Source organism: Falco peregrinus, chromosome 5 (genome assembly GCF_023634155.1).
Source record: "Falco peregrinus isolate bFalPer1 chromosome 5, bFalPer1.pri, whole genome shotgun sequence".
NCBI classification, from domain to species: Eukaryota; Metazoa; Chordata; class Aves; order Falconiformes; family Falconidae; genus Falco; species Falco peregrinus.
The window spans coordinates 3,676,878-3,698,955 of record NC_073725.1 but is presented as its reverse complement, the minus strand read 5'-3'; the positions used below and the strand labels follow the sequence as shown (position 1 = coordinate 3,698,955).

At 41.9% G+C, this 22,078-nt stretch overlaps 1 protein-coding gene across 7 annotated transcripts in view; it reads left to right on the top strand.

Annotated features, from left to right (window-relative positions):
• Window positions 1-7,659: 7,659 nt before the first annotated feature.
• The window catches only part of HYCC1 (hyccin PI4KA lipid kinase complex subunit 1), a 49,936-nt gene continuing 35,517 nt past the window's right edge, over window positions 7,660-22,078 (top strand). For 4 of the 7 annotated variants that reach the window (XM_055804305.1, XM_055804301.1, XM_055804307.1 and 1 more), the window contains exon 1: window positions 7,660-7,783. The gene's annotated coding sequence lies outside the window, so the exon portion shown is untranslated. Of the gene's footprint in view, window positions 7,784-8,837; window positions 8,994-19,277; window positions 19,408-22,078 lie in introns of those variants that run through there. The other 3 variants (XM_055804303.1, XM_055804302.1, XM_055804304.1) reach the window with 3 other exon arrangements.

Below are 22,078 nucleotides of genomic sequence, written 5' to 3'. Positions count from 1 at the left end.
GAAAATGTGTTTAACTGTAGTTAAATATCTGATCTGAGTTTCTCAGGCAAGATCATGAAGCTCTGGTTTAGGAAAAAAAAAATGAGACACCTTTTCCCACCTTGGAAATCCCAACAGCTTTGATCGAATATGTGATACATATCTAGCGCGTGTTGTCCTTTTTTAATTCAGCTAGTGTTACACCTGTGTTCTTCATGATAGAAAGATACGTAAGTTGTCATCAGATAAAATAGAGCACAAGCTGAGCCAAGTGAAGCAAGCTGCTGAGCTGAAATGTGACTTTCTAAAAATCAACGGGGTGCAGCTATATCAAATAATAAGTCCATAATTTGAGTGTTCTCTTTTGTCTAGATAATAGCCCTATGAATAATAAGTTTTTCTTCTTTAAAATGTCAGGCTTTGGGGAAGTAGATAGCAAGAAAGCAGAGCACTAATAGCCTGATTAACTTGAGAATCAGCTTCTCCTCCTTAGTCCAGTCCTTGAGACTGGAGCCGGTCTCTGCGATCAACATGGTAAGTTTTAGGGAAAACGGCCAAATGATTAGACCAAATTTGTGACCTCCCACACTAAGAGGAACGCAAGTCTTATTGGCAAGACTTCTTTCATTGTTCACCTTCTTAAAAGAAAGATGGCTGAAGTTTTGTCCTTGACTACGTAGAAAGGCTCTCTGCTGGCAGGAAAACAAAGTATTTAATCGAAACAAAGCAGCTGATGTTCTTGTCAGAGCAAGAACAGACATCTGTCTGTCTGTTCTGAGTAAACAAAACCATCTTAGATAAAATATCAACCCCCCCATAAAATTCTGTTAAAATAAATGGGGTAATGAGAGTGGTGCTAAGAATGCACTTGTTTACAAGTTATCATCTCATCTGGGCACTGTCATAGTAGTACAGAAACAGGGGAAAAAAGCATGTCTTTACCCTCAGGAAATTTAGGGTGTTATATATTATTAAAGTTAATAATTAAAACAAACTGAAAAAACCCACAGTAACATTTTAAGAATTGGGAAGATGTAGCTGTCAACTGTAAAAGCAGAAGACAAACTTAGCTATAATCTATCAGAAAAGGTAACAAAGATAACTACCTACTTTGTGTTTGCTTTGGATTCTGCTTCAAATACGTGAGTTTTTTTGTTACACATATATTCCTATTTAAGAATACTTCTGTTGCCATTGACAGTGTTCCCATACTTCTTCTAAAAGCATTTCATAACACTGTAATTTAGCACTCTGACTTCAGTTAAGTGTTAAAATACTCAGTCTGTAATTCATTACTTTGAGAGGGGAGAGTAAGCACGGCTGATAAAAGCCCAGAATACCAGAAGATAATCATGAAGAGAGATCACTCAGTTCTCTGTATCTGTCTTGAAGCAGGGTCAAATATGCCTAAAACCCCTGAGTCGATGGTAATTCCACATTTTCTTCCAGTGATCTGCTCCAGTTGTACTGCTATCTGTACAGTTACAGCTGTACTTCCTAATGCTTACTTTCTGTCTCCCTTGCGGCTTAGCCCTGTGATTTGTCACCCTATCTGCTTTAAAATAAACATTATCCTCTCTCAGTGTTATGAGACTTGGTAATGCAGCTGAAGCCTTAATTTTCCCCAGGGGAACTGCTTGAAATGTGGAGTCTTCAGACCAGTGCTGGTTCCTATACCCTGGCAGAACTACAGCTGGGAGTAGGATGGGGCCACGGCAGTTCAGCTGGGTCAGACCAGTAAGATGTTGCTGTAAGGCACACCGATGCTGCTTTTCAGAGCTGCTTCCACCAGTTCTGTATGGAGCCAACCATGGTACATGTGCTGAGGGCTTACTAGCACAGGCCGGCCGTTGGGGTGTCCAAGCAGGACATCAAGTGTCTCCTCTGGGCTAGCAGAAGACACATGCACTTTGCAGGCTTGGATCTAATGCCCTGGTTTTGGGGGGCTAATGGGATTACACCCGAAGGGAGGGCTTCCCCTATAAAAGCGTGTGCGTCTGCTTCGAGCTCTGGTGATTCCAAGGAAAAGCTGACAAGCTTGACCCCAGAGTGAGCAGCGATGACACGTCAGCTGGTAGCTCTGCGCCCAGCCGCACCCTGTCACCAGCTGAGGGAGGACGCGATGCTCAGCCTCCTGCACGCCCAGCACGCCGGGGCTGCTGAGCGAGCGGCTCAGCCTGGCCACAGCTGCTAGCCCAGGGCTTCTGACAGGAGCCCCCAGGTGCCCTGGGAGCCAGGGTGGGACACCGGGTAGCCCGCTCACAGTGGCAGCTGGCCACTCCAAGCATCTCCTGAACAGACCCTGCAGCTCTGGGGCAGGCTGGGCCGCTCGGCGCCTGCAGTCCATGGCACGTGTGGGCTAGGAGAGGGATAACAATTAGTGAGCATCTGGAGAACCATGAAATGTAAAAAATATGTAAAGATTGGCTTTACATAAATTTTTCCCCTCATCTTTCTCCCTTTTACTTTCACAGCAACCCCGCCGGCCCTCCCCGCTCCTCCTTGTTTGTACAGGAAGGAGGAGCCCCCAGTCAGGCACCACAAGCAGTTGTGGTTAGGGAGAGGAAATCTAGCTCAGCTGTGATAATTAAAAGAGCTGTGACACTTTAATTGAGCTGCTAATACCGGCGCAAGGATGTTGCATAAAAGGCCTGGTGGTTAGCAGCTTTTCTTTTGGTACTTCACTGAGCGGGGAGGGCTGTAGTGCTGCAGGGGGAGCGTGCCACAGGGCTCCCAGGAGGTGCTGGCGTGGGGTAGACCCCTGTCACCTTCTTCCAGCTCCCCCTAACAAATACTGCCTTTCCTGCTCCCGTTTCTGTCACGATATTGTGTTTGACTGTACTTCTTACATGTAGCTCTCCTTTCCCCCTCCCTCACCTCGGGGGCTTGTTTCCAGGACCCTGGGCTGCATGGGCTTTGATGCAATGTTTGTGTCTTTCCACTCAAACAAATTAATCTTGTGAACTGCCGCACTCACAAACCTACACGTGTGCTTTTAAAGTGTGAGGAAGAAGTAATGGATTTCCTAGCTCTCGTGTAGTAAGGATAGCTTACACATGATCTATGTTTATTATGATTTGGTTGCTACGTTTTCTAAATTTTGCCTTACATTAGTGGTACAGTAAGAAAAAGCTTTTTCTGTTATCAAAGCCTCGTAGTAGCTTCTCCTTAGAATTTATTCAAAATCAGGAGCTATTACAATTTATTTTCTAGTCTTGTAAGCGTCATCCCATAGTGCAAAATACTCATATGGAACTTATTGTTCAGAGAACTGGCCTTCAACAGCAAGTCTAACTTGGTTTTAAATTTGAGTTATGTGAATTTAAACTTTTGGAAAGCCTTTGAGTAGTAGGATAAATCAACTGTTTTGTTTTTAATTCTACTGTAGTATTTTTGTAATAAATATTTCTTTGCAATATGGGCAAATCAAGGCCTAGTGGTGTTATGCTTCTGTGTAAGTTTTACCAAGAAAAACTAAGTAAGGAGAGCTCTTCCAGGTTGCCAGGAGATCTCCAGGTCAGTAAAAAGCATAAGATAAAAGCTATATTTAGATTAAATAAAATTTATCATAAAGTATGAGGTAAAGGAAATGTTTGTTTTTTATAGTTCTATGCCAATGTACGATTTCTTCTTTATTTTGAAGTTCTATTAAAAGGACTTTATTCAATCGGTTGACAAAATGTTTATAGAGGCTGCCTTTCTTGAACATTTTCTTTAAATGTGTTTTGTGATAATGTGAGAAATCTGAGACTCTGAGATCTCTGGTGTTTCAGAGTCAAACAGATGTTGGTCATTTCTCACATTCCTGGAAGATCTGGTTAAGAGCTTTCTGTTAGAGCAATTTTCTGTCAAAACATGGATTTGATAAAACAACTTTTTGTAGGAAAACATCAGTTTCATGTATGTTTTCAAGAGAAAGCTAGCAAAATATTTTATTTGTGGTTGAAACTAGAATATTAAGAGGAAAACCATAAGTCAAAACTAAACATCTGACACTGTCAATATTTTACTTGTTGGGCATTTCAGTGCTCCCAAAATAAAAATTGCAGAATTTGTGTTTTTTGCAGAAAGTGCTGACTTATTTCTATTTGAAAGGAAATTTCAGAATATCTGGGTTTTGTTTCTAGGTCAGCATGACTTTCTTACTTTTTTTCCCCCTGAGTTTTTGCATGCTTTGGTTACTGAAACTGTTTTCATGGAGGATGTCAGACCAGAAGTCTCCAGAGCCCTCTGCATTTGATAACAAAGCTCTTGGAACTCTGATGACTTGAAGAAGGACTGGATGCTTCTTCGTAGTCCCAATTAGTGGAGTTATCAAAGGCTCTGTAAGAGAGCAATGTGAATTCTGGGCGTCTTTGAAAATGCTAGCTGAATTTCTAATCAAGACTACAGGCAGCTTTTAATTCTGCAGTGAGTGTTACTCCATCCTAACAAAAACAGGAGGACTGCTCCACAGTGGTGTTACTGTCCATCTAGCAGCATGCGCAGTTACGGTCACAACCAGCCTGGCCTAGGCTGGCACTGGGACAGAGGACCAACAAAATGTCACTTCTAGAGTTCTGTCTCTTTCCCTAAACAGTGCCCTTCTCAGTGTCTTACAGGCTACGGATTTGGTATGAGATCAGATGACTGGAAATAACTGCAATTTTTTTCCAAAGGTCCAGATGTACTGTCTTTTAAAAATGGACTGTGTGTTGAATTGAGCTTTAAGAACATGGTCATATGACAGAGATTATGGTTGTTACGTATTTATTTATCAAGGATTTCTATTTTTAAAGAAGCTTACAGCTCCATTATAGTCCGCAATCTAAATATAAGAACTTATAATGAAAAGGCACCGAACAAATATAATGAAGTAGACAGAATCTGTAGGTTCCAGATTATGTTCCTGAGCAATAAGAATGTTTTATGAAATCCGAAGGAAACTTCTGGAAGTATTGTTTCTGAAACAACACTGGCCAGCCCTGACTGCTGGGGAAGTGGAACAAAAGTTGTGATTCTTTGTAGCCCTCCTCTCAGACAGCAATTTGAAATGGATTGCTAATAGCAAAACCCCTGCCATAAACACAAGGCTAAAAGGCATTTAAGCGAAGGGCACATCTATGCACCGAAATTTAAACGCAGTAAAAATAAAATATATTGAATACAGTTTTGTGCATTTAGAATATTTAAGGCTAATGTGGTAAGAATGCCTGAAACACTAGAATATTTCAGGGGTTATTAAAATCTGTGCAAGTAATGTAAGGTGAACTATTTTCTTTTGATAATGTGACCTGACATTGCAGAACTGTTAATGCATGTCATACGCCGCTTGTGAAGAATTCGCCTGCCTTTTGTTTGTGGATGATTCATTACTTTTTCTAATCATTAAAGTCATAATACATTAATAACAGTAAAATTAATAACTAATGACAGTATGATCTCAGTACATCTCTTCGCAATTACTGGGGTCACTTTGTATGTGATCTGTGTTGCAAGCCAGATCGGTACCCAGTCTCCCTCCTTACACTGGGTCTGAGGATGCAGGCTAACAAACTCCTCCTGCACTGCTTTATCTTTGCTTCTGTCACTTGTTCTTCGGTCCATGCTGTTCTCAGAACTGCAGGACTAAGCAGTAAACCAGCTCAGGGAACGGAATTGTCTTTAAAAAACCCTCGTTTTTTCTACTTAGTTCTCTTCAAACTGAATTGATTTCATGTTTTGGGTCACAAAACCCAGAAGGGTTTCAGGAATATGGACAAGGCAGCAGGTGGGAAAGACATTGTGATGGGAGCTATGTATGTCTGCACTGCTGTTGGCAGGAATGCAGAGAAATTCAGATAAAGAGCTTAAAAACCCCCAAAACCATTAAGTGTTCTGGCTGTGATTCAGATGTATGTTGTTTCTAAGGCAGAAATTTATTATCTCACTCATAAAGTTCCATTTGGTTGTTCCTAAGTTTATGGCATTTGATTATCTTTCTTCATCTTAGTCAAATCATAAAGCTCTTTTACACCTTTGTTGGAACTAATATAATCTTTCTTTTCAGGAAAACAGACCTATTTTATCCAGTGTCATAGAAACTGATGCTGGAATGAATTTAGACCATAGCACAGTGGGAGTATTCTAAAGACAAATGGCTTAGTAAGACAGACATTTGTATTCTAAAAGCAGGTTTGATGTATTATAATTTGTATTATAAAAGATCCTTGAAAATAACAAATACATTTTATTGTCAATAAGTTAAAAAGGTATACTAGATATCTATGGAAATGAATGGTACGGTAGCGCAAGTCTAGATACAGCTGAGACAGAAAGATACGGTGTATGTACACAGGATGGCCAGGAGATCTTGAAGGAATGCACAGAACCTGCCATTTTCTCAGGCTGAAGGCTCCGGGGCAGTCAATAAACAGTTGTGAACACGTTATCTACCTGTACAGAGTCATCTAGGAAATTAAGACTGGTAAGGTATAGAAAAGCATGGCTTTTTAGCGAGATATCGTACAGGACACCACTTTGTGACAGCAGGCGTTGGTGGCCCTAATTCGGGCTTTGTCATCATTAGGTGGTGTTTGACACCGACCAAATCACCACCTCCTTGCCCCGGTTTCACCACGCAGCAATTAGATTACTGATTAATTAAATCTTCATTAATCCTGAAGATTACCTTAAGCATGTGCTTCTGAGGATTAAAACTTAATCCTCAAAGCATACTTGCAAAGAAACTCTGGTCCTAACAAGTAATGTAAACTGAAATTTAATTAAAACAAAAAGTAGCTACTTAGGCAGTATGTGGTTTTATTTCAAGATCATTCTTCGGAGCAATCCAATGATGTGGCCGACAGGAAAAAAAAAACGGGGAAAAAAGTACTTGTAATTGAAAAAGGCCTTAGAGTGCTGTGAAATAAGAGTTGTCGTGATTGCTCTGCTTTGGGAAGGCTGATAAGAATCTGGTAGCTAAATAATAATAAAGACACGCCTGATAAAAATTAAGAGGCGTTCAATTATGAGGCATTCCCATTAATGTGCCTGGAAACATCCCTTGTGGAGCTGTCAGCCAGTATAATCGTCTCTTTGTTAGGGCTGCGAAGTTAAAGGCTTTATTTCGCGTTACCGCCGTGCATCAGCCAGCCCATCGCCAGCCCCGTGTTTATCTCTACGCGGCGGTAGCCGCGGGCGGCGGCGGGGGGGGCGGCGGCGGGGAGGGGGCTCGGACAGCGGCACCACACCGGCCCCTCGCACCCGTCCCGCCCTGCGCGGCAGCTCCCGCCAGCGCTCGCGGGGCGCCTCCGGGAGCGGCCGCCGCCCGCCGCCCGGGGGGAGCATCTCCCCGCGGGGCACGACCCTCCCGGCGCCCCGCTCGGCGTCGGCTCCCCCGCGGCGCGGCGGGGTGCTGCCCGGCGCAGGAGTCGCGCTCCCGATCCAGCCCCGGCGGCGAAACAATGACTTGCGCTCCCCCGCGGGCCTGCCACCGCCTCTCGCGTTTCCGGGCCCGCGGCGGCGGGACGCGGCGCTGACCACCCCCGGGGCGCCCTCACAGCCCGCCGGCCGCCACCCGCCCAGCGCCGCCGCCGCCCGCCCTCGGAGCGGGGCAGCACCACCCATTGGGGGAGAGGAGGGCGCGGGCGCCGCACGGTCCGCTCTGCCGCTCTATTGGCCGGCGTGACCGCGCTTCGCTCTCTCATTGGCTGCGGCCGCCGCCAGGCAGCGGCGGGGTCGGGCGGTGCCAGCCCGTTGCTGCCCGCCCTCGCCGCTGTCGCTCCCGGCGGGCGAGTAAGTCCGTGAGCGGCCGAGGCGGCGGAGGAGCCGCCGGGCGGGAGGAGTGAGTCTGGCTAACGGTCGTTCTCGCGGAGCCAACTTTTCCCGCGCGGGGTTGGGGCAGCCCCCTGCGCCGGCGGGACGGTTGCGGCCGTTGGGCAACTAACGGCCGGCTTGAGGAGAGCCTCTCCGGCTGCGGCGCGGCGCGGCGGCTCCGTGGCGGGCTCCCCCGCCCCGCCCTGCCCTGCCGTGCCCTGGGGCAACCGGCGGCGCGCGGCTGGGGCGGCCGTTACCCGCCGGGCTCGCGCGCGGGAGGGAGGGGGCGGCGGTGGGTGGAGGCGCGGGGGGCGGCTGGCGGAGTTGCCGCGTCGGGGCCGGGGGAAGCGCCGGTGCGCGGGAGGGGGCGGGCGGCGGACGGGCAGGGCGGGGGGCTGTGACGGGCTCGGCGGGCCCCCTCCCGCCTGGCGGGGTAGAGCCGCTCTCTGCCCCCGGCGCGGGGCGGGCTGGGGGGGCGGCTGCGGGCACCGGCTGCAGCCTCCCCCCTTCCCGCGGGTCCCCCCGGGGCGCCGCCGGCATCCCGGCCGCGCCCGCCCGCCCGCCGCGGTCCTCCCGCGCCCCGTCTCTCGCTCGGCTCCCGGGCGGTGACCGGGGAGGGCGGAGCGGGGCAGCGGCGGCCCGGCCGGGGCTGGCGGGGCAGAGGTTACTCGTGTGGCCCGGCGGAGGCAGCCGGGGGTGCGGGCGGGCGGCTGCGGGCGAGACAAAGAGCTGCGCCCGCCCGTGTCCCCGGAGCGGGGCCGGCCCCGTCGCGCCTGGCAGCGGCTCCGCGTGTGCCCGCCGGCTCCTGGCGAGGTTTGGGACGTCGGGTAGTGGCCCGCTGTGAAATGCAGTAATTCTGACCGTCCCTTGTGGGTGCTTTGACCCCTGTCGCGGTGGCCGAGGTGCCCGCGGGTAGGGATGCGAGAGCGGGCAGCAACAGTTGCAGCTGCTGAGAGTTTGTGGTTGAGGTTCGCGAGTAGGGAGACCCGTGGACTGCAGGGGACTGTGCTTGTGTAGGCTTCGGGATTTAACTTCACATGCGTTGAACTGAAGTAACCTTCCATGTGGTTTGTGTTTTAAAGGTAATAGTAAAAACAGAAGTAATGCCCGTGGACATGGCTTGTTCCCTGTAATCCCGGAAGCCATCACGTTTGTTTCCCATCCAGCTGAATTCGAACTTTATCCTGAATAAGCTTCTGAAATCTTATGCTCACAAGGAAAAGATTTGTGTACTCAAGGTTTAAGTCTTGATAACATTGGTCTTTCATAATTTTTAATAATACACCACTAGTGCATGAGAAGATGACTATAGAAGAGCAAAATATGGAAGTTTCTAAGAAGTGATTGCTCTTTTGTTCGTTAGCTGCAAATCCAGATTTGGTGATTAGTTGTGGGTTTGTTTGGTTTTTTTTTAAAGGCAACTTGAACAAACGACACTCCAAAGAAGCAAAAAGCACTTTTCTGTAGCAGAGTGTAGACTGGCATTGGCAATTGCTTTTCATGGCGTCTAAAACGCTTTTCTGCAGTTTTTCCCTCTAATAATGTAGCTAGATAATACAGTGTCTCTTCAGAAGTTTGTGCTTTTCACAGAATGCCTTCTTCTATGACTCTGTGCCTTGCTTTTGTTGTTCTCTCTGCTTTCCAACAAGTTCTTTTATGTTGTGAAAATTAAGTGGTGTTGTAAAGCTTAGTAAAATTAATTTCCAATTTCCAATTCGTCAGTGGAATACTTTTGGTAAGAGTAATGTACTTTGAAGCTGAGTTTTAGGTCCATCTGGCACTGTTCTTGGACATATTTTTTTCCTCCAGAGTAAGAAGACAATATGAAAATACTGCTTTTGAAATGCAAAACGTGTCTGCTTCTCTTCTGTGATAATCTTTTTGTGAGACAAGGTACTTCTAACAGGCCTGTTATCAGAGAGGTGGCAATTTTGGAAGTTCAGTATTACTTTGGATGACATATTAACTGTAGCAATTCACTTCCATTCAGTGTTGAGCTGTTTTAAAAGTAGGAGTTAAATTTATTCAGAATGCTTCTTACAAGGAAAAAGGCTTTCCACAGGCAGAACTTCCGCTGTAGCCTCCTGAATGGGAGGATTTTCTTTCGCTTGAGAGTGTTCATGGTAGACATCTACAGGCATAGCTGGGTAGTTAAGTCACTTGGATTCTAATTTTGCAAGGACTTGTGTTGTGAACAAGTGTATGCGTGAGATATTGCAAGGCTAGGCACTGCAAATGGTATGTGTCATCTGTATTTCACTTAGTACAATGGGGCTGACTGTAAGCTGGGAGAAGAGCCCATTTACTGATGCATATGGTATGACTGTATCAAACCTAACAGTCGCTGAGTTCAAGTCTAATTCTTAGTACATGTTAGTGTAAAACCCCAGTATTTTGAACCTTCTTTGTGTGTTCATGTCAGGAAATGCACTTTAATTAAATCCTGCCTTAAGGTAGGTATTAGGCTCTCTCTTAACCTGTCACTGACTGTAACACATGCGAGGTGAAAATCACCTTGTTCATTCTGGAAACTCATATATGAGTTATCAAATGTTGGTTAATGTCTGCCTCTCTTAATTAGAAAATAAACATCTATTTTATGGCCTGACATGACACCATTTTGTTTCAGGTTGTGTGGAAGATGCATAGTTTGAGAAATCTGCATAATTTGTAAGAGGAAGGTCACAGTTCCCAGGCTTTTCTTTGGAACTAAGAGCCTGTGGAATACTTCTGTATTTGAGGCTTTCAAATGAAACTTTCATGAGGCTTAAATGTTTATGTTGATGAGAATATTAAAATGCAGTGCACTTGGACTCTTGACAAAGATCACCTGGGCGCTCTGCAAACCTATAAAGCCTGCGTTGGGAACAGCTTAGACTTAAATCCGTTAGATGGATCACCAGGTCAGATTTCATTCCCGAGCCTTCACTTAAGCAAATGTGCTCTCTGCATAACCTGGTACGTTTTGTCTCATAAATACAAGCCTGGGTACAAAGTTTATACTTGATTCTGCCGTAGGATTCGTGCAGGTAGTTTTGTGGGCATAAATGGAGATTACATGTATGAATCACTGAACTTGTGTGTTATGTCCAGTGTTACCAGCCAGTCTTCCAGGAGCAATACGCGTGAAGTTTAAGCAGGAGAACCTATCATGCTGTATAGGAAATAAGAATGCTGTCTTCTACGAAGTTGGGAGAACTAGAGTCCAAATCTCTTATACTTTAGAAAAACAGAAGAGTACAAATTTGTAGTTATCTTCTGAGGTATAATAGCTTGATGACTGAAGTGACTCTATAATCTCTCTGACTTCTTCCATGGTATTATGAAAATAGTGTGCTTAAAAGCTGCATTTTATATGCAGGGGTTTTCAGTGTGTTGGTTTGTAATTGGTAGAATGTACTTGACAGTATTTGGTGGTTTACTGGAATCTGATAGTTTTCCTGCAAGTATAACACAACAACAGCCCACCTCCACACCCCCCTCTTAATTAGAATTGTAGGCATGAAATCTTTTCTTTAAATCCATTTTCTTTCTTTTCCAGAAAAAATGGCGCTTTTGGCAGTTTGCTGTCTTCAGTTGCCAGAATTGAAATGGTGGCATATTAAATACACATTTGGGAGCGGAGAGTATGTTGGATTTAAAGCATTTTTTTTATTAGCATCAGTTAATTAGGAACTTAAATTGGATTAATTGATTTGAAATGCTTCTTGAGGTAATCTCGGAAGGCAGTAACAAAGTGATGTCAGGATAAGGACTGAAATCTGTGTCAGATCATTGTCGTTAAAGACAAGCACCACCAAAGTATGAAAATGTTTTGAATGTGTAGCAACTACATATTGCTGTGAGGCTGTGTTTAAAGCTTGTAGGCTGCTCAAGCTCTGCATGCTGTTAAAATGTTTTATTAGTTCCTGCATTGACCAGAATCTTTCCAATACTCTGTAAGTGTATGCACACACTTTTAAGCTGAAGTACTTCTGCCTGCTCTCAAGATTTTCTTTATAAGTAACTGACACATAGAATATGTGAAGTTATTTGAAGACATTGGTGAAATTTAAAAAGTTTCCCATGAGGCTGAGGGGTGAAATGCTTCTGTATTGGTTCTTGTTGTAAATCATCAGATTTCTAACAGAATTTGTGCGGGAACGTTAGCATGAAAACTCAAATACTCCTGGATTAGATTTAAAAAACAAACAAACAACATCCAAAAGATCCAGCAACTATAATAGTTTTCAATTTACAGCACATCTAAAATAATGCAGGATATGAAGTGTTTTCTTGTACTTCTGATGAAACTGTTGTGAAGCCTTTGTCCTAATTAGGGCCATGTTCAAGAGCAGCAGAATAAAAATAGAATGTCAGCTTAGTCTGGGAGGGTGACTGTTATTTACAGTGATTTCTTTAGACTCATCCCCACATGAACTTACATGCTTTGGTAACAACTGGAAAGGTGAACGAAAGCACTGTAACTTAAAGCCCAAGTGAGTACTGAAATTGAATGTGACCCTTTCTTGTCATTGCAGTTCTAGAAATGGGAGGATGTTGGTGTATCTGTTTGTGTGATGAGTTAAGGGCTCTGTTTATAAGGCTTCAGTGTAACTTCTAAATGGCGTACAAATTTAATACAAGTGGGTTCGATAAACAGTTGTTACTAGGAGGAGTGTTTATTCAAACTGGAATCAATAAAGCATGTGGAATTTGGACAGATACTTAATCACTCTTCTGTATGGAGAATGTCATGAGAAGCGAGGGCGTGCATGAAAATACTTCTTAGTTTATTTTTAATGACCAGCATTGATGAAGAGTCATCTGATTCTTGAGAGGAAGACTGGAAATGGGTTATCTTTCCAAAACAGATGTATGTTTGTATTCCTCCATCTCTAACCTCTGATGATTTGAAATGCTGTGTAGCAATCAAAGCATAACAAAGAAATTTAGATAAAAGCAATACTAGCCAAGTAGCAAAACACCTATTGCTGAAGCAGAAGTCACGAATTATGTGTATTCTCTGCTGATAAACTTTGTGACAGAAACTGTATAGTTTGGGCACTTTCAATAGCTCTTAAAGACAGCTCTCCTAGGTAAGAGATAAGATATCCTTTCTATCTTGTTACTCTTTTCTATTTGAAAACTAACATTTAATTAAAAATAGCATAGTATGCTCTGAAGCTGCGCTGGATGCTAATTAACTCATTTCAGTGGTTAAAGCCATGCTGTCTCCTAAGGTTTCCTGCTGTTTGCACTGGATAAATATTTATGCTTCAGCAAGGCATTACCTTCAACCTGATGAACAGCTCATACAACTTTAATGATTTTGTTAACACTAAACATGATTCAGGACTATTACTATATTTTATTGCAATACTTTTTTCTTTTTTCTTTTTTTTTTGTAGAAAGAGGAGAAGCAGCCCGTTACACTTTACATATGTGACAGAGAATTAAATCTAATACTCAATAATTAAGCTGTCTAGCAGTCTGGGTATTGTACAGAAGCTATTGCTGGATAATATAAGGTCTTCCTGAGTGTCTGGTTAATGGACAAGGCTGTACTATATCATTGTGGGGTTTTTTTTCAGTACCTGAATCCCATTCTCATATGTTAAGACAGTTGTTTTGTATTTTTAATGCATTTTAATCCTACAGTATGAGCTATATTAAAGGAAGTGACTGGAATATGTATAAAAGCATTATGTTGACCTAATAAATCTGAAAAAAAAATCATTTAAGAGGTTCTTAATACCAGCTACCATCTGAAACTTGGGATACTGTGAATATGTTCAAACAGTCTGTCATGTAAGATGTGTTGGGTGTAGTAGGAAGCAGGTTATAGGATCTTCAGGTACAAAAATAAGACCTTTTCCCCAGTAACACTGCTTCTCACTGTCTGCTGGCTGAAGGAAATTGTGTTACTCTTCCAGAGTTGAAGTAGATTGCAAAGTCAGACTGCAATGTCATATATTTTGTGTTAGGCTGATGAAAGGAAATTTTTTTGAAAACATGGGGAAGAGTGATTAGGAAATTACTTAGCTCTTGGTGCTTTGTGTTAAAGCACCAATTTTATGTTCCTTACAGTAACTTTACACTGGGTTTTGCCAGTGAAATTGAGTGTTCTACAGTTTGTTCTTAGTGGCACATCTGGCTGAACAAATTACTACCTACTCAGTTAAAATAGCACCTTTCTTACTGATTTTCTTCAGGTTGTGCCAAAATACCTCCTTGCTTCATGTCACACGCGTGGACATGCTACTGCTTTTACTCAGTTACAGCTTTTAGGCTCAGTAAGCTGTAGTCTTTCCACTCTCTCACTAATTATATTGACTCCATATGTCAGGTCTAGAAAGACTAATAGGCTCCTGCATTTTTTTGTCCTGCTTTGAAATAAATTCCCAGTGCAGCAGCCAGAGGAGCAGGTGAGAGGCTTTTGACAGTAATTTTGCACATCCACTTACATGTGCGTTCTGCAGCTTTCCCGGTGCTGGTATAGTACTTACCAATTGCTGCCTGTCTTGAAAGAATGTGATTTACATTTAATTGTAAAGCTGGGGAAAAACATTCAAGTTTCTATCCCTCCCCCCCCCCCCCCCCCATTTCCTCAGCAGCATTTTGTGTCAGTACTGTAAATGATGAGTATGTTCACCACAGTGGTGTAATGATGAGACACTATACTTAATCAGATTTGTCATGTTACTTAGTGAAACACAACCATGAGAATGCGGAGTACTTAGTGATATGTATCTTGTTGTGTAGCTTGAAGTATCAGGGTTCTGTTGTTTCAGCTAGAATTGGTTAAAGTTTTGTTGAATTTTTAGTAATGTGTGCAAATAGAGCAGAGCTACTCTTGCAGCACTTCTGCATCGTGTTAGAGATTGGCAGAGTAGTTTGCGGTCTCTGCTACTTTTGCTGCCTTAGTAACTTTTGCTTGGCATGTGTATTTTCAATATTATTCTCTTTCTTACGCTAAAATTTAAGACTGGTTGGGGCATGTGCATTTGTACTGGTTACCAGCAGTTCTTACTAGACTGCAATGGTTATTTGTGTGGTGATACTTTATCCCAAACTGTTATTGGCAAGCTGTGGCTGCACAGGAAAAACTGATAAGGATTTTCCACCTGAAACTTAACATAATCAGAGTAAGATCTCTAAATTATGCAGTTTCTTTGCATGTATAATGCATACATTCATTCAGTCCTTAAGTAATGAAAAATCTTTGATTTGTTCTCATTTTAGTGGTTTCAAAGGCATCTTACATGTTTTGCGCTATTCTCACAAAGAAGCAGATGATAGTTCTGTGTTCACAGAGTTGCAGCAGTCCAGTGAAATGGTGACAAGGGCTAACTACCTTAACCATTTACAGCTGCTTTCGGTATGGTAGCACAAGTCTTGTATAAGTTCAGTAGCAGCAGCAGTAGGATGTGGGTATACTTGATGTCAAGGGAAGAAGAAACACTTTAAAGAAGGTCCCTGCTTGTACAGTAAACAGAGGAACTGACAAAAGTGTGAATAGGAAGTTTACTGAGTGATGAAACAGGAACCAAATCATGCCACATTTACCCTTCAAGAGGTTCCTTAAATGTGTCTCCTGATTTTTAAATGATAGATGTATGATCTTTGTGTTGTGCAATGAACCTCCACCCCCCAAACGTCATACCCTTTGAAAAGTGGCTATTCACTGAGGTCATATTTGTCTTTTCCTCTCATATGGTAATAGCTTTCTTTGTTCTTGGTTCATTGTCACTCCTCTTCCCTATGGATATGACAGTTTTTACAAACATAACCTGTTGCTTCCTAGGGTCGTTAAGCTGTATTGATACTGTTCAGCTTTGGTTCATTTGAGTCCACTGTGTCCCAAATACATGTGTAGTCAATGACCAGTTTCCATGTACTGTCATAATTGCATCTGCTATTCAAGTGACTTTTCAGTTGCTGCTTGTAAGCAGAATACACCAAATCAAGTTCCAAATTCATAAACTTCAGATTATTATAGAAACAAATTTTGGCTACTTTGTTGTTAGGCTACAGAAATATTTGGCAGGCTCTAAATCATGAAGTCTGTGCTCTAAACCAGGACTGTGAATTTGTAACTGAATATTGAAGTATGGCTCGCTTATGCCAGAAATACTAGGTATGTAGGTCTTAAAGAATGCACTTAGAAACCAGGCCTGTCTTGAGCAGAAGACATCTTGAGATTTAATAAGAGTGCAAATAAAAGAAAGAGGAAGGGAAAATGAATGCATGCTCTGTTATTTTTAATCTTAAACTGCTTTCTGCTACCTAAGTGATTTCCGTATCAATTCATTAGAAACTTTCTGTTGTTACGGCTTTGGAATAACGGCAGATAACTAGGCGATACCATTTACCCTGGATATCTGTATGTGAGTTGCTCAAATAAGAGTCCCTCCAGACCCTCTTTAACTTGAGTTTCATTAGATTTATATTTCTTTTCTTTGACTAGTATTCTGAGCTTTAGATACTTTCCTGATGTGGGAACTTTTTACTTGAGGAGTTTTTTCATCTAATATTAATTCAGCCTAAATTAATATGCCCTACAATGTAAGACAATTAATACCTTTCTTTTCTGCTTTACCAGTATTATGCTTTTAGGATTTGACTTTTTTTTTTTTTAATTACATTACAGAGCAAGACATACAGGGTAGTAAGTTGCCTGAGTCTTCAGGTTGCGCACCCTTTGTACTACAGCATATGAATTATATGTGGCAATAGAGTGTTTCATGTGTTGGATGTAACTTTTTCTGAATGAGAAGTTAAAGGAATCATCTTCTTCTGTTGCTTATAAAGTAGTAAAAAACCACAAAGTTGTTCTTAGGTGCTCTGAATTTTTTTTCAACTGAACATGTCCAGTCTTGTGAGAGTAACAGGCTTGTGCCAAGAGGGCTGTTGTGTGGTGGGGCGGGGACTGGGAGGGAAGGGATGAGGAAGAATGAGAAAACTGACATGGAGAGATAAAGCATGTTTTTCCTGAAGCTGTCTAACACAGCATTATCTGCATGTATTGATGGATCATTTTAATTCTGTAACCTAACAGAGCAATCATCAACCACTCCAAGCAAGCTAAATCCTGAGATTATTTTCAGTATCGATGTACCCCTCCTGTGCAAAATGCACCTTTGTACAGCTTCTTTCTGTCAGTGAGCTACTGAAACATGTATCAGTAGGCCACCATAAACATCTTTTTCCCACAAAATCTGTGGTGAATTTCTAATAGCAAGGTTCCTGCTTTTCTCTTGTGATCTTTGGAGGAATGGTAGAATGGTATATTGGAGATAATATTGTGCAAATATTAAGCTATCGTGAATGCTAATGCTGTTGTGTTGGTAGAGTTAGGATGATGGGATTTATCACAGAACTCATTTGAAATAAATGCTCTAGAGTGAAAGTAAAATCAAACCCTTCCATTGCAGTTATATTTGATCACATCTGATGTTACTACACTATATTGTAGATCCAGCCTGGGTAGACACACCATAATGGCTACTCTTGCAGTGTATTATGCTCTTAAAAGAATATTTCTGGGACATCCAGACTTAACCCAGGATTTATGCCAAAAGCATAGTTTCATGCTTTTTTCAAATGCAGTGTGTTGGACTTTCTTAGATAGGAGTGGAAATGCTTTGAAAGGATAGTTCATATTTGTGCATACATGAAAACTTAGGAATGTTTGCGGAGTAGGAGTCCAGGTTGTAGAGAGGAGTTCTAACAGGACATGTGCAACTGTCTGGTGAAGGAGGGTATGAATTCAAAGCAGACAGAATTCTCTTTAAATGGTTTTCATGCTAGTAATACTATTTTTACAAGTTTTTAGAACTTACAACAAGTAATTTTTGGCAAATAATAAGTCACTTCTGAAGTACATGTAAGTTCTGCAACCTAATTCTCAGTTTGTGGAGCTCCTTGCATTTTGTGGAGGTAGAAGAAAGGTTCAGCTGAAATGCAGTCCCAAGAGCTGCTACAAAATTTCTTCCTCGGGGCTTTTGTAGTTATCTTTTGAAGTTAGTCTCCGGCTTGCAGTTGGGCATCTTTGCCTTTCAAATTAAATGAGGTGCAGATACCTAGAACGAGGTTAGAAATGAGATCTCCAGAAATCTCATTCCCAGCCAGTGGAGTTTGGAAGTTTTGGCCAAAAGTGTTGCATTCTTAATGTCGCTACTAGAAAGCAGAAGGTGAAGAGCCTGCTCAAACTTCTGTCCCTGCTCTGAGCTGAGTCTTTTTCCTTCTGATATGTCACTGCTAAACTGCTTGTCAGACGAATGCTGCTCCAATTGCTTTAGCTGGAACTACATGCTGTAATGGTAGGAGGTGTTGGAATTATGCCATTAACAGTTGATGCTAGAGATGAAGTACAGACTCTGCTCCATTCTCTGCATGCTTTTTAGGTCATACTCAAGCTATTGTGTAGCATCTGCTTATGCATGCTTTACACAGAGTCTTCGTGACAGCTGAATTACCTGACACCTTTTTGATACGTGGCTAACTGAACTCTAACTTGAGATGACTTGCAATTTTCACATAGGAGGGAAGACTTGTTTTGAAAATTGGCTTGCAGCAGACTTCACAAACAGCTAGATTAGACTAATCACTGATAGTAAAGGTACACTACAATAGCACTGAAGTTTGAGGAGGTAAGGAACTAGATGTCGCAGCACTGCTACCAAAATAATGCTCTGTGCTCTTGGAAAGACTACTGGTTGGTTCAAGACTTGTATGCAACACTGAAACAAGATCTGTAACATAATTATTCTCTCTTCATCCGTTATTCTGCTTCACCATTTTAAATTATTTTGGGTTTTGGGGAAACTTCCTGACTTCACAGGGATGTAGCTTTGGGCTTAGGGAAACTAGGGCGCATGGGAACAGTAAGTTTACTGTACTTGGGATTCTGTAGAGAATATTTCTTGTAAGTGGGTAACTTTGGCAGCACTGCTTTCCCTTACAGAAGTTATAAGAGCACTGTGTCACCTGCTGCACTACTGCCTACTCATAGATACTCTTGACACAAGTTACAGGAGTGCTGATACGTAGAGAACAGATAGTTTGTGAAGTTTTCTAGTTAGTTCTTATCAGAGCATAAAAAGATACCTTAATACTGTGGAATTCCTGTGGCTAAAGCAAAAACTGGAAAACTTTTGTGGATTAGGTCACTTTTGTAATATTAGCACACTGTTCCCTTTTACAGATTTGTTTTTGTTTCAGTTATGTTCGGTTAAGCTTGTCGTTGTACTCACTTTAATGTTAAATTCTATATCCTTATGGTGCATATCATTACTACCTTGATTTTTCTTTGTGTATGTTAAACTGGTAACTGTATTAATCCAGAATGAGTAAGAACATACTTGAAGACAAGATTTTTTCAATTACATATATCTTATCTAAGACTAGACTGTTTATATCTGTCCTTTTTTAAAGGTTTAATAAGATGTAAACAATAGTGTTTGCATGGAGTAAAACAAAAGAGGAAGTGAGTATATTTCAGCTGCTAAGAAAAACTTTAGAAAGTAATAGCTCTTATTTTCCTATAACAGATGTAAGTATCAGTATATTACAGATGACAGAAAAGCGAACACTTGAAGATACACTGCAAATGAAATAGCCTGAAAGAGAGTACAGCTTCTGCAAGCCGGAGAATGAGATGTAACCAGAGTAAGTTGTTTTACAGATGGTCAGTTTTGACTGACTGCAGTTACCAGTATGGCCGTCGCACTTAGCATATTTTTGTGCAGAAGGCAGCAAGGAAGAAATAGTAAATTAAGATTTTGTTAAAATCTTTTTTAAAAAAAAGAATAATTGAAGCTGTGGAAGTTACTTGATCTTACTTGTTTGGCACTGTACTGCTAGGACTGCTTTTACAATATAAATCTGACTTACTATGGCTTGTATAAATTCAAGTAAGTATATCCATGTGTAATCTCCTACCTCTATCTTGGTGAGTTGTTTAGCTGGCATGAGACATTCAGTTGTCTTGAAAGAGTTATCCCTTTGCTGGTGAAGGGCAAGTAGGAGATTAGTTGCATACAAAGGTGGTTTGTAATTATTTGCTGATCTGAAGTTGAGCAAATATAGTCGCCAGGAGTCAAACATCGGGGTTAAAACCTTCAAAAGCCTAAGGGATCCTACTTTCCGCTCAAGACTTCTTAGAAAGCTTTCATTGTGAATGTTTTAGGTCATGTGTGCTCATATGTCTGTTTTCCAGCATTGTAAATGATTTTATGGCCTCAGCTGTAGGTGTGGGGTGTTTTGGCTTTGGTTTGGTTTTTTTTCCTGTTGATAGAATTGAAAGGTTGTAGAAGGCTGAGTTGTAGTTTGATATGCCAAGTATTCATGTGTAGGTTTCTGGGCTGAAAAGCATCAATATTCTCAGGTGCTGGATCTTTTGCACAAGAAACAATTGCATTTAAGACAGTTATTTATAGTTTCTATACAGTCTAGTTAATGTATGCTTTCTTTCTTTAGAGTAACTGTTCTTTTTCCTTGTTTGCTGTCAGCAAAGCTTAGTTGAAATCTCTTGTCTGTGACCAAATATTACTAGGCTTATGATGTTAAAAAAGTTGTAATGGATAACATTCAGGAGGACTTTTCCATTTAATGGGCAAATACCTATCACTTTGTCATATCCCAGGTGTAAGCTGTTCAAGAAGCATATGTGCCCAAGATCAGGGAATCTTACTTAAATCTGTATCGTGGAAAAGTCCGTTGACCCCTGACTTTTCAAGGCTGATGTTTCACATCATGATCAAAAGTGTAAGCTCCAAATAAAGTGATTGCATCTAGCGCTGGCAAGGCTGGGGAGGGGAAAGCAGCAAAACTGAAAAATGCCCTTGGCAATATGAAATTCAAATTGACTGCAATTTCAGTTCCTAAGGTTCAGTAACCTTTACAAACCACTGCGAACAAACATGCTCGAAACAGTTATCTTTATGTAGGTTCAGTATTATATTGTGAAGAAGACTGTAGTTATGACCATACTGAATCGGATCAGAATTTCTGAAACCTTGTTGTCTAAAAGTGGCTGTTAACAGAGGCCTAGAGAGGAACTGATAGGGGAAGCTGGAAGAACGTTCTGGGGAAGCAACTTCTGACTTCAACTTTCTGAACCTATAGTTTCACCTAATACTTGTTAGCTCTTCAGCTAGAAGATGCTGAACAGCCATCTCTTGTCATTTTAGGAATTTGCTTGAGCCTGAGTCACTGATGGTTGTTGACACTGCCTGACTTTACACTGAAGGTGGCAATTATCAGAGAATATTTGATACTGAGTGTTTGAGCACTGCTTGCGTTGTGTATTTGAATAGAGCATGTGACTGTTTCAGGCTTAGTGCAATGCAGTTTTTGTTCTTTTGTGCAAGTTCGAAAAATGTCAAGAAATCAGACCTGGCCTTTATGGTTTCTGAAACTTGCCAGGGTGATTTTTGGAGTCTACAGTAGTATCAGTTTGTTTTCTCAAGAGACTTTGAATGATTTTCTACCCATTACTGCACCTACAAGTATTTGTTGGAACGGGATAGCTTGACCGTATTCGAAGTTGTATAGTAAATGAACAGATACCTGTATCACTAGAGTGAGTTGTACATTAACATCAGGAAAACACATTCTCTTCTTTGGCAGTTTATTCAAGAGTACCCTTGAGCGCATGCTGTTACCTGTTCTGAGGCTTACCAAGCATTCTCTTTGTCTCTGAAACAAATCGGGAGAGAAGAGGGTTCAGCAACACGAATGTGAAGTGTAGACTGTAATTCTTAAGTGAACCTGATGAATGATGTAGAGCTGATTTAAAAACTTTTTAATAACATTACCACTGAATCTGCCACTTCAAAGGGTAAGAAGAGTTGAGTCCTAATTTGCCTTTCCCTACTTTTGTGTATAAACTACTACAGAATACAAGGTCAACACGTACTGGGGACTTGATCTCTTATGGGTCTCGTACATGCTAACAGAATGCTCACAAATTTACTTCGTTCCTTTTCTGGGGTGAGTTGACAGATTTGGCTGATGGTTCATAAAAATCTTAACTTTCTGCTCTGTTCCCCTTAGGCTTTTTTCATTTCTATTTCATAGCAAATAGTACAATATTCCAAGCAGATACTTCTCAGATTAGGTAAGGATGCAGCATATGCTTTCCCTCTTCTTCCAGCAATTCCCAGAGGACGGGGCTTGAGCAGTTTTTGGCTCCTGGTTTTGTTTTTTCCAGCTCTGTGACTTCCACTAGCAAATAGCTAATACTGTGGTTCCAGAAGGTCAGTTCTGCAGAACTCAAGTTCATTCTTCATCCAAGTACATTCTCCTTGTACTTAATCCAGATGTCATTTTCACGCAT